The 13033-nt window shown below is 35.8% G+C and overlaps 1 pseudogene; it reads left to right on the top strand.

Moving 5' to 3' along the window:
- LOC104725446 lies at window positions 8755–12362 on the top strand (annotated as a pseudogene).

Raw genomic sequence — 13033 nt, 5'->3', positions numbered from 1 at the left:
GCTCGTCTAGATGTTGAATCCACTTGATCACATATGCGTCTTGTTATCGAACTAGACAACTATTTGAAATTTTGCATAACTGGTTTTATATTTTGAGTATTATTTTTGTATAAAGATATTTTGAGTATTGTCACTGAAAAATGCTCATCCCTTCAATATATCGAAAATTTGTATTTATGTTGGATTATTTATTACAATATAATTTTTAAAACAGCATTGAATGTGAACATGTATTGTACAAATAACATATTATCTTGTCTAATGACATCTTTTTTACGTGATTTACGTTATTTGCTTACATCACAAATATTTAATATATATATTAATATATACACCATTTTAAAAAAAAAATTGGTTAACATATAGTAAATTCATACATAAGAGTTTACATTTCTAACTTCTGAGTGCTGGTCTTATTTTGATTGTGATCTCTAATTAATAAACTTGATTTAAGTTTTGATTAATATGACTAATTAATTTACAGCCCGTTGCTGTTTTTTTTTTGTGTGCAAACTATACTTCATATATAAGCTTGGCCGATATATTAAAAGAAGATTTAGTTACTGTTTCCGACATTTAGATAACAGTTTTTATGCATACATAAAAAATCTGAGTATTCACATAAACCAGGCTGAGTTAGACTGTTTTGTGTCCACATAAAACATGGTAATCTATATAGCATGAGGCTATTATGTTACTTTATGGCCACATGACCAAAATCGGTGAAATCAGGAAATTTAGAATGGCTTAACTCTAAAGCGACGTGGTTCAAATTAGACGATGTCACCAATAAATTATTTCCATGAAAATGCTAAATTTTTTATGAGGCAGAGAAAAATCAGAAAAGTTACCAAATGGTAGAAAACTACCGAAAAAATTGGTGGTGCAAGGATGGACTGGGAAATTACCGGCGGTTTGGAAGATGGTGGAAGAAGATAAAAAAAAGGATGAAGGAGGAGGTTGATTAATAGAAAGTTGTTTTTTTAGGCCCACATAAAATAGACAGGTTTAACATATATATGTTAAATTTTAAGTAGTATTCTAAATATTGATTTTGTATTTTAAAAATCAAATTCAAAGTTAAACAACCATCTTACAATATAATTTAATTGTATATTACTTCATAATTAAATTGAATATTAATCCTATGCACTCAGCGGTCAGCCCTAATGAGTAAGGTTATAATTTTCATATCAAAATAATATGTGCATTGTATGAAATTTAAACATACTTAGTATTAACATAATGGAAATTAATAAAACATAATTAACAAAGAAAATAAAATAAAAACAAATATCATCTCATATTTGAAAAACGAACATTATCTTAGATATATTTGTTCCGTATATTGTAATCTCTTATGTAGTAATTTTACTACATGTCCAACTAATAAGAGGAGATTTCAAAAATGTCTATTTTCCATACTATTATTTAAAAATGCATCTTTTAAAAAATCTTATCCAAAATACTTCTAAATTTTGAGATAAACTCAAATAAGTGTGTAACCTATATAAACACACACAAACTACCTTTAGACATGTATTTTTTTATAATAAATATCTTATAAATAACGTATAAATACTTTATAAAAACCTTGTAAAGCCTTTTAAAATACCTTGTAAACTTTATAAAAACCTTTTAAAACTTTAGAAAAACTTGGATGGAGTCTCCAATCATCAAGAAGTACCTTCTAATTTTTATATAACTTTATAAACTTTCCCAATTTGATGAGAGATATTTTTGAAAATAGACAGTTAAAGGGATATTTTTGAAAAATGACAAACTAAAACCATTTTCTCAAAAAACTTGACTAATTTTAAATAAACCTATATTAACATTATCCAAAATTAGTCAAAGATTCATATAATCTCATTATCTTTTCTCAAGTTCTTTATGCTATCCTGAAAATTAGAAGGTAAATATAATAATCCCAAGAAACTAAAAGAAGAATATATATATGCATAATACCTAATAATATGTTCTAAATTATACACATGGCTTTTTAAAAACAAAAATTGGCCTCGTAGATACATTTTGACAAAACAAAAGAGAGATAAAATATGAGATAGCTTATAAAATTTTTATGTAGTTTTTTACCTTATAATATTTAACATTCTTAAAAAAAAAGAACAACATCATTAAAAAAATGAGAAATACTCTATAATAGTACTAAAACAAGTTTTATGAACAATTATAACACACACTCTATACACTTCCAAAAATAACAATATTTGAGACATTCCTACTACTGGCTACTATTAATTGAAAACACGTTTATAAAACTATCATTGGTTTTGTAAAAAATTACATCCCAATGCCATTGGAGTTATGACAAAATCAATATTAATGAGAGGGTTAAAATCTGCATTACAGCTTTGTCGAATCAGATAAATGCATTGGTGACCAGGTCGGATCTAACTTTTATTTTATTTTTCTCAGTTTCTCCATACTAAAAAAATAAGTTACTTCCGCCTAACTTTCCGAAAGAAATTTGTGTTTAGGTGGTCAAATAGATGGTATTTAACGCAGGAGGTCTAAAGTTCGATTCAGCTGTACGTAAGATCCATCATATATTTTTATTTTTTTGAGAATTTGTTAGAAATACCTTTTTTGAGATACTTTTTTTTTGAACATTTTCATTTTTGCCCTCTTTTGCACAAGTATAATATGTTAAATTAATTTTAGAATTTTTTTAGGTTTGGGTTCTCTATTTTACATTTAGTGTATAGTTTTTAGAGATTAGGGTTTAGTATTTAGAGTTTATAGTTTAGTATTTGGGGTTTATGGTTTAGAATTTAGTCATTTTATATATTAAAAGGGGGTATTTTTGAAAATGGACACCATGAAAGAGTATTTTTGAAAAGTAATATAGAAGATTAGATATTTTTGAAAATCCCCCTATTTTCTTTCTCAGTTAATTTTTATTGTATTATATTTAATAGAAAAAATAAAATTCTTAATTACTTAAGACTACCAAATTTATAAAATCTGAATCTTATAGATTTCAAATATCTCAAAAATTTACATAAGATCAGATTTTTTTTTTAAAATTTGGTAACAAAGTTTTAAATAATTTAAAGGCTATTTTAAAATTTACTAGATATTATTTTTTATCCGCAATCAAAGCGCATAATAATTTCGTAAAATTTACTACGATATTTAATTATTTCACTAGAAAGATTTTCTAAACAAAATAATTAAAATATGCGATCACATGTATAATTTCTAATACTCAGACTTGGTAAATTCAGTACTTAATATTATATGAATCGCCTTTGAGGAATGTTAGGTTCTTAGCACATGAAGTTTTTGTAAGGACCTTATTGGTGGGCGGGTTTAAGTCCAACGTCATGTTTGATTATGGAGTAACACATTGATTCATTACCCCGGAGTGCGCTGAGTGCGCCAAAATCTGGGAGATCAGGGAGAGCGATCAGGTGTTGTTAGAGTAATGGGAGGCGAGTTTTTGAGGGTCCTCGGACGGGCGAGGAGCATTGATATTTAGAACACAGGTAAGTCAAAGCCAGCAGATTTGATTATCAGTCATGTGCAGTTGTATGATGTTATCATGGGTATGGATTTGCTGTGTCAGCACATGGTACATCAGGATTGTCATCGGGGTAGAGTTGTTTTTGAGCGTCCAGAAGGAAAGTATATTTTTGAGAGAGTGCGACCGACTTCGGGGAGTCTCGTGATCTTGCCGTGTAGGCTGGGCAAATGATCGGGAAGGGGCACGAGACATACTTGGTTACAATCTTGATGAAGGAGTTAGTGGGGCAAATATTAGGGTTGTTGAGGAGTTCGAGGATGTATTCCAGTCGTTGCAGGGGTTACCACCATCTCGGTCTGATCCCTTCACGATTGAGCTAGAACCTGAGACAACGCTGTCATCCAAGGGGCCTTATTGGATGGATCCAGCAGAAATGGCAAAGCTGAAGAAGCAGCTAGAGGATCTGTTGAGCATGGGATTCATTCGTCCTAGCGTTTCACCGTGGGGAGCGCCGGTGTTGTTTGTTAAGAAGAAGGACGCAAGTTTCTGCTTGTGCATTGATTATGGGGTTAGAACCGGGTCATTGTGAAGAACAAGTACCTTCTTCCCATGATCGATGAGTTGTTGGATCTGTTGAGAGGTGCTCTTGGTTATCATAGATTTATATGGCGTCAGATTATCACCAAATTCTGACAGATAAGGCTGATGTGAGAAAGACGGCATTCAGGATGAGGTATGGGCATTATGAGTTGCGGTGATGTCTTTCGGGTTAACAAACACACCAGCCACGTTCATAAGGTTGATGAACAGTGTGTTTCAGGAGTTTTTGGATGTGTTTGTTATCATTTTCATCGAAAATATTCTGGTGTACTCTAAGAGTTCTGAGGAGCATGTGGTACATTTGAGAGCAGTGTTGGGAAAGCTGCGAGAGCAAAAACTGTATGCTAAGTTGAGTAAGTGCAGTATCTGGGAGAGGGAGATGCGATTTATGGATCATATTGTTTCTGCAAAGGAAGTTTATGTGGATCCAGAGGAGATTCAAGCCATGAGGGATTGGCCTAGATCGTAAAATGACACAGAGATCAGGAGTTTACTTGGTTTTGTGGGTTACTATAGGAGGTTTGTGAAGGAGTTTGCGAGTAAGGCATGACCGATGAATAAGTTTACGGGTAAGGACTTTCCTTTTGTTTGGTCACGGGAGTGTGAGGAGTGATTCACAAGCCTGAAGGAGATGTTGTCTACTACGCCAGTTGTAACGCCCCGACCGCTACGTCTTAGTGGGCCCCATGTCCAATCCCAGTTCATAGGTCCACCTTCCTTAATGGGCCTCACGTCCTCTCACTAGGCCCGTGATCCCATCAATATCCGACGGTCGGTTTGCTACGCCCGGGAGGATTTAAAGACTTGTTACCATCCCTACAAATCACCACATGATCTTTCCCTGTGTTTTGTCCTCACTCGCACAGTTCCGACAGTCACTTCCCGGAAGGTCACCCATGCTAAGACTACTCCAGCTCAAGCACGCTTAACTCTGGAGTTCTCTCATGACCCCTGACCGAAAAGATAGGTGCACTTTGGTGACATAGGTGGCCAAATCAATTCTTTTAAACCTCTCTGCAAGTCTCTGAAACCGGGATGTCACAATTCACCTCCACTAACAGATCGCAACGTCCTCGTTGCGTACCAAGACCGTCACCCCCGACGGTGTGAGCCCACTCGACTCCACACTCGTATGGGTTCGGCTCTGACACCACTTGTAACACCCCGACCGCCACATCTCAGTGGGCTCCATGTCCAATCCCAGTCCATGGACCCATCTTCCTTAATGGGCCTCACGTCCTCTCACTAGGCCCGCGAGCCCATCTATATCCGACGGCCGGTTTGCTACGTCCGGGAGGCTTTAAAGACTTGTTACCGTCCCTACAAATCACCACATGATCTTTCCTTTTGTTTTGTCCTCACTCGCATAGTTCGGACAATCACTTCCCGGAAGGTGACCAATCCTGAAACTACTCCAGCTAAAGCACGCTTAACTGCAGAGTTCTGATGGGATGCGATCATACCAACACTAATGCACCAGATCCCATTAGAACTCCGCAGTTAAGCGTGCTTGAGCTGGAGTAGTTTCAGGATGGATGACCTTCCGGGAAGTGATTGTCGGAACTGTGCGAATGAGGACAAAACACAAGGAAAGATCATGTGGTGATTTGTAGAGACGGTAACAAGTCTTTAAAGCCTCCCAGACGTAGCAAACCAGCCGTCGGATATAGATGGTCTCACGGGTCTAGTGAGAGGACGTGAAGCCCATTAAGAAAGGTGGTTCCATGGACTGGGATTGGATATAGGGCCCACTGAGATGTGGTGGTCGGGGCGTTACACCAGTGTGTTGGCATTGCCATAGCAGAATGAGCTGTATGTGGTCTATACAAATACTTCTAGAGGTGGCTTGGGGTGTGTCTTGATGTAGCATGGGAAGGTTATTTTCTATGCTTTGCGGTAGTTGTAGAAGCATGAGGATACCTATCCTACTCATCACTTGGAGATGACTGCTGCGGTTTTTTCCCTGAAGATTTGGAGGTCTTATCTTTATGGCGGGAAGGTACATGTGTTTACATATTATAAGAGTCTGAAGTATATTTTCATAAGGAGTACATCGATCGACACAAGGGGCGTTGCATCGGTCGATGCAAGGAGTGCATCGGTCGATGCATGTTCGTTGCATTGGTCGATGCAAGGAGTGCATCAGTCGACGCAAGAGCGCAATGATGATGCATGTGTTCAGAGTTGTCTGGTTTACTTGTTTTTTGTGTATTGTTTGTGTTTGTCTTTTTCGCTAGTGTGTATAGCAGAGTAGATGGAGGATCGCCTCACTGAGTATTTGTGATAATACTCATGCATCTCTATTGTTGTTTGTGGTGAAGGTAAAGGCAAAGTGATCGTGGAATCAAAAAAATGAAAAGGAGGATGTTCTAGAGGCTCTTTGACGTGTTGTCTGGCTTCCATTAGGTTACTAGAGTTTAGTCTTTAGAATGTAGCTTAGGATTACCGATTCCTTTGTTTATGTTATATTTTTAGAATTGCTGGATTTTTTTGGAATATTGATATTGGTTATTTAAGTGTCTGTTGGATAATGGATGGATTAATGTTGGTTATTTCCACTGTTTGATTTGAATGCTATTAGGTTGTTAATGAGTATGGGACCATTAGTTAATTATAATATGAAAAAATGGGGTTGGTCGTTTCAGTTTGATATCAGAAACAGCCCATGTCCACTCCTTGCCCATGGGTCCACCTTCCTTAATAGACCTCATATCATCTCGCTAGGTCCTTGAGTCCATCCATATCCCACGGTCGGTTTGTTACGTCCTGAAAGCTTTAAAGACTTGTTTGTTGTCCCTACAAATCACTACATGATCTTTCCCTATGTTTTATCTTCACTCGCACAGTTCCGACAATCACTTTTTGGAAGGTCAACCATCCTGAAACTACTCCAGCTCAAACATGTTTAACTCTGGAGTTCTCTCAAGACCCTTAACCGAAAAAATAAGCACATTTTGGTAATATAGGTGGCCAAATCATTGATTACGATATAGATATTTTAAAGGAATGTGGTGCAATTTTTGTAGGTTTGTTTTGTGGATTTACGATATGTCAATTATTGTTTTTAGTGTAGTTTTGTAGATATTAATCTTTCAAATAACTTTTTAAACAAAGATAACTTAGAAATAGTTTTATTTTTTGTCAACCATTGGACCACAACAGGCCGGTCTATTAGCCAAATCCTTAGTGTGATGGTGCCTTATGCATTATGGATTTACCATTGGTCACTGCACTAAGATCACTTCACATAACTAATAAATATTTTTGATGAAGTTTTTTAAAGTGAGATATTTGAAAAGTGGTATAGAAAACTGTGCATTTTTTAAGTTCTCCTAAACATATTGATCAAATCACATTGCCATTAAAACAATATTAATAGTGAATAACACTAACATTTAATATAATTCTAAAACCAGTAAATTGGAATGACAATAGACCTTTTCTTTTTTCTCTCGTTTACCCTAATATTCTCTCTCGTTTACCAGCAGTCGCCCAGAAAAATTTTCAGATCTGAGGCCAGATTGCGGTGGCTTCTCTAGCACCGACTCCGGCCTCTTGTTTCTCTTCAGCTTTAGTTTCGTTTCGTCTCTCTGTTTGTCTAGGTAAAATCATTTCAATTTCAAGTGTAGGTTGTGACAGTTTCAGTGATGTTTGTCGATAAGCATTTCATCTTCTACCAGGGTTAGGGAGTTTGATCATGCAAGGTCTCTCCGGTTTTAGAAGATTAGTTTTCGTAATCTCCTGGCTGTTTTAGATAGTTTGTTGGTTTTCCCCTTTACAATGTTATTTGGATCGTTTGTTTGATAGTGGAGATGTTTAGGTCTGCTACTTCTTTGGAGATTCTCTGATTCACTTTGGTTCACTCTAGTTCGATCTTTTACCCTTCTTGATCTTTCAAGATTGGTGTTACCCAGTTTGGATTTTTCGCTCTTGAACTCTACAATTTAGATCTGATCGAGATCTAGTCATTTGGTGTGGCTTCTATCTAGGTGGTTACATGTCGCCTTGAGTTCGACATCCCCATATCCAGAAGAAAGTGTGTGGAACTTGAAGTAGTTCTTCTTGCCGGGTTATGAAGCACACTTTTAGGAGTTCTATTATGATTCCAATTAGGCAGTTCGGCTTCGCAAGAAGAGGATTTGAGAGTCGATGGTTGGCCGAGGGCATCTTCGATACATTCTATCAAAGGATCTCTGGAGTCCTGGTTTCCTTAGTTGGTTCGATATGTCTCCATTTTTTTCATTTCCATTCGGTCTTTGTCTTGTAATTGTTAGGGATTTCCTCTTCTATCATTGTATCTTTTAGCCTTTTTGTGTTTGTGTTTGCTTCCCTTTGTTGGAACATTAGACTCTGGATATATTTCCTTCTTCCGCCAACTTTAGACTCTAGGGATATTTTCTTTGTCCGCCAGCATATGTTTATATTTCACAAGGTTTCACTTTGGTTTATTAATATCATTAGATGACAAAAAAAAAAGGAGTGACAATAAAATTTATGGAAATACATAATTAAATAACCATAAACTAAGGCATGCGAGCCATTGGGCATATGATAGGAGCTTCTTTAGGCCCACCGTTTTTATACTCAACTTCTTCCGTCTCGCTTGATCTTTCGAAAGACAGAAAAAAACAATATATGTGATCAAGAAAAAGATCGAGCAAATTATGGTGTTGGCGGAGCTCGACGGTCGGATTACCGGTGCCATACACCAGATGAAAAATGCGACAATAATCGATGAAAAGGCTTTGAATGATTGCTTGAACGAGATCACTCGCGCTCTGCTCCAGTCCGATGTTTCTTTCCACCTTGTGAAGGAGATGCAGACCAATATTAAGAAAATCGTCAATCTTGAGGATTTAGCAGCCGGCCACAACAAGCGGCGTATCATTGAGCAGGTTTTTACTTTTACTGCCAGATTCTACAACTCTAATTCCTTATTTTGATGGAAATTGCTTATGATTCCCCTTTCGAGCTATCTTCTGTGAACTCTGCAAGATGCTGGATCCAGGAAAGTCTGCCTTTGCTCCCAATAAGGCCAAACCTAGCATAGTAATGTTCGTCGGTTTACAAGGTGAGGTGGTCTCTCTGTAAAATGCTATGCGTACTTTTTCCATGATGTCTATAGTTAGATTGCAATTAAGTTTGATGGTGTTTCTAAATGTCTATAGTTAGATTGCATTTAATTTTTTATTTTATTTATTATTACTATGTGTAGGTGCTGGAAAGACGACAACTTGTACCAAGTATGCTTATTATCATCAGAAGAAAGGGTACAAACCAGCTCTAGTTTGTGCGGATACTTTCAGGGCGGGTGCTTTCGATCAGGTGAAACAGAATGCCACCAAGGTCAAGATCCCCTTCTATGGAAGGTACTCAAATCATCACCATTCTGGTGTTCTTGTCTATCCCCTTTGTGTTAAGGTTTATATCTCTAGTATCAACTTTTTGGTGTTTGCATTTCCAAAGGATATTAGCTCCCATACAGTAATGTCTGTGTAAAACGATGGTATAATTCTTTTTGTTGGTATAAGTAAGGTACCATATTTTTTTATTTAGATCTCTACCTGCACGAATTTTCTCTGACTAGCACTAGCAGTTACTACTGTGAATAGAGAGAATATGATTATATTATTATTATTGTGTATTATCAAATGGAATGATACAACTTATATATAAGCACAAACCATAATTAAATGACATAATTAAAGGGATTACATAGAATAATATAATTAATGTATATTAGAGTAATATATAGGATTTGAGTAAGCATAGGTGATATGATGATACTCTTTCCTTAATACGCCCCCTCAATCTCAAGGGGTGATGAAGTGAAGCAAAAATAACGGCTTGAGATTGACAAGTCCAAGTGTTGGAGATCCGTTTATGAATTGAGAAGATGAGTTGTTGTTGAGCAAGATTTGCTAAAGATTCGATACGGTGATTCTTTTTTTTTTCAAAAGAAATTCGACGTAGATTCGAAGACTTATGATATATAAGCTTCAATGATAGAAGCACTTTTGGCTTAAAATAAAAGAAAAAATATTTGACTTAGATTCAGAGGTCTAAGATGGTAGACTTGAATAAAAAGAAGCTTGATGGCTTAGATTCATAGGTTCATGATGAACTTGAATGTGAAAACATTTTGCTTAAAACAAAAATAAACAAAAGAAGCACATAGCTTAGAAACAGGAACATAGCCGATCGTTAAATCATTGTGGCTCTGATACCATGTGAATAGGGAAAATATGATTATATTATTATTGTTGTGTATTATCAAATAGAATGATACAACTTATATATAAGCACAAACCATAATTAAATGATATAATTAAAAGGATTACATAGAATAATATAATTAATGTATATTAGAGTAATATATGGGATTTGAATAATCATAGGTGATATGATGATACTTAATAAATACTTGAATATATTTCTTTTTGGATGATCCAGTCCAGTAGGTTCCGTCATACTTCTCTAGTTCTCTTTGTGACACCTACCTTTAGATTCTCTATAAGCCCTTTTGCATGTATTTCTTGTGCTCCGTTTTGTGGAATTTATTACACAGTGCAACTCTATCAAAGGATCTCACATCTTTGTCAAAGAGTTCGACAAATGAATCTTTTGAGGTCCTTCTGTTATCTTCTGTTTCTATTTTGCATAAATGCAACAATTTGTATTTATTTCAATGAAAAGAAATGGAGGAAGTGAATTTAAAATGAAAAGAAAAGATCTTATGGATTAAAACCATTTGCTAAAACATACTTTGATAGCAGAATGTGCTAATGCTAATTTGTGATTCTTCGCAGCTACACGGAATCCGATCCCGTGAAAATTGTTGTTGCGGGAGTTGATAGGTTCAAGAAAGAAAATTGTGATCTTATTATTGTTGACACCAGTGGTCGCCATAAACAAGAAGCTTCTCTCTTTGAAGAAATGCGTCAAGTTGCTGAAGCAACGGTTTACTCTCTTATCTTAAAGTCTTATGTTTGACTGTTTTGTTCCTTGTTTATGTTGGAGCCGCTGATCGTGGTCTTTTCACTTTACAGAAACCAGATCTTGTTATATTTGTTATGGATAGCAGTATTGGTCAAGCTGCGTTTGAACAAGCTCAAGCATTTAAACAAAGTGTTGCTGTGGGAGCTGTAATTATTACTAAGATGGACGGCCATGCCAAGGGTGGTGGTGCTCTTAGCGCGTAAGTATCTTGTAGCTGCTGAGTGGTCATGTACTCGAAATGTAAATGTGGAAATCTTGCTCGCTTTTCCAATTGGGCAAGTGAATGTGATATTTTTCATCTTGTTAGTGTTGCAGCTACAAAAAGTCCTGTCATATTCATTGGAACAGGAGAGCATATGGATGAATTTGAAGTTTTTGACGCTAAACCATTTATCAGCCGTCTCTTAGGTAAATATCTTGCCATTGACTAACTGTGAGGAGTAATCAAAGGCTCATCATGGTTTGTTGTTGACTCAGAATTTTGATAATGTATATGTGCAACAGGAAATGGTGATTGGTCTGGATTCGTGAATAAACTACAAGAGGTGGTACCTAAAGATCAACAGCCTGAACTTCTGGAAAAGCTCTCTCATGGTAACTTTACATTGAGAATTATGTATGATCATCTAGAACATACTGAACATGGGCCCACTTAAGGAGGTCAGAATCTCTTGTCAATTACTATTAGGGCTGAAGAGCACACCATGATGCTGATAAGACAGAATACGGTGTTGGTGTGTGTGTAGGTTTTCTCCATGCTACCTGGAATTTGTGCTGAAATGATGCCAGAGGGACATGAGAAAGAAAGCCAGGCGAAGATAAAGCAATACATGACAATGATGGATTCTATGACAAATGAAGGTAAGAACAATATTTTTTATTTGGAAATTTTGTTCTTTGTAAAAGTAATGGTAGTTGAGAATAAGTGATGGGTGGTTGTGCAGAACTGGACAGCTCAAATCCGAAGGTGTTTAACGGGTCAAGGATAATGCGGATAGCAAGAGGGTCAGGAAGGATTGTAACAGAAGTGATGGACATGTTGGAAGAGTACAAGAGGCTAGCAACAATGTGGGGGAAGGTGAAAGGGCTTAAGATGCTAGAGAAAGGAAATATGAGCTCACTCTCGAGAAACAAAAACTCGCAGCATTTGAGTAAGGTCCTACCAGCTCAAATGCTAAAACAGATTGGCGGCATGGGTGGTTTGCAGAGTCTCATGAAGCAGATGGGTTCGGGTAAAGACCTGATGGGAATGTTTGGTGGCCGAGATGAGTAGTTTCTTCCAGTCCATAACTATAATAAACACTAATACTATATATATCACGAGTGTTACTGCGTGGGTAAAAATATAAAGTGTGATTAAGGGAAATTTAATTTAGGACATAAAGGGATAAAATATGTGATTATGTGATCTCCGTATATATTAATCGAGTTATGTATTAAACTAATTTCTATGTGTGACGTTATAGTCTATTGATTGGACTATTGTCGTTGTAGTTATGCTATCATCCAAATTCGAGTTTGGTATTATGTTGATGATAGACAAAAGCAAGTTCATTATTTATTACCATATCAATAATGTAATAATTATTTATTAGTTTGTGTTAATATAATCGATGTTGCGCCATCCCACTGGATCCGCATTGTCTTGTTAACAAAACTATATATCATGAACTTTTGATAATTCGATAAAAGTTGAGTGGGATCCTTCAATATTTTTGTTATTTTATGAATTGTTAGTAATTAATTAAGGCAAAAATGTCAAAAAATAATTCGAAAATACAAGGTATATTCTCAAATTCTTTAAATTATAATATAGATTTCAAATTATTTGTAAGATTTGGATTTTACCACCAAATTAGTTTTAAAATAGATTTTAACAAATTTAACTTACCAACAACAAAAAAAAAGAACTTTGGCAAAGAGTGTAAAAACATAGAGTAAATT

The sequence above is a fragment of the Camelina sativa genome, chromosome 11 (genome assembly GCF_000633955.1).
Source record: "Camelina sativa cultivar DH55 chromosome 11, Cs, whole genome shotgun sequence".
Taxonomy (NCBI): domain Eukaryota; kingdom Viridiplantae; phylum Streptophyta; class Magnoliopsida; order Brassicales; family Brassicaceae; genus Camelina; species Camelina sativa.
Note: the sequence above shows the minus strand (reverse complement) of the source record. Positions and strands in the feature narration are given on the sequence as shown.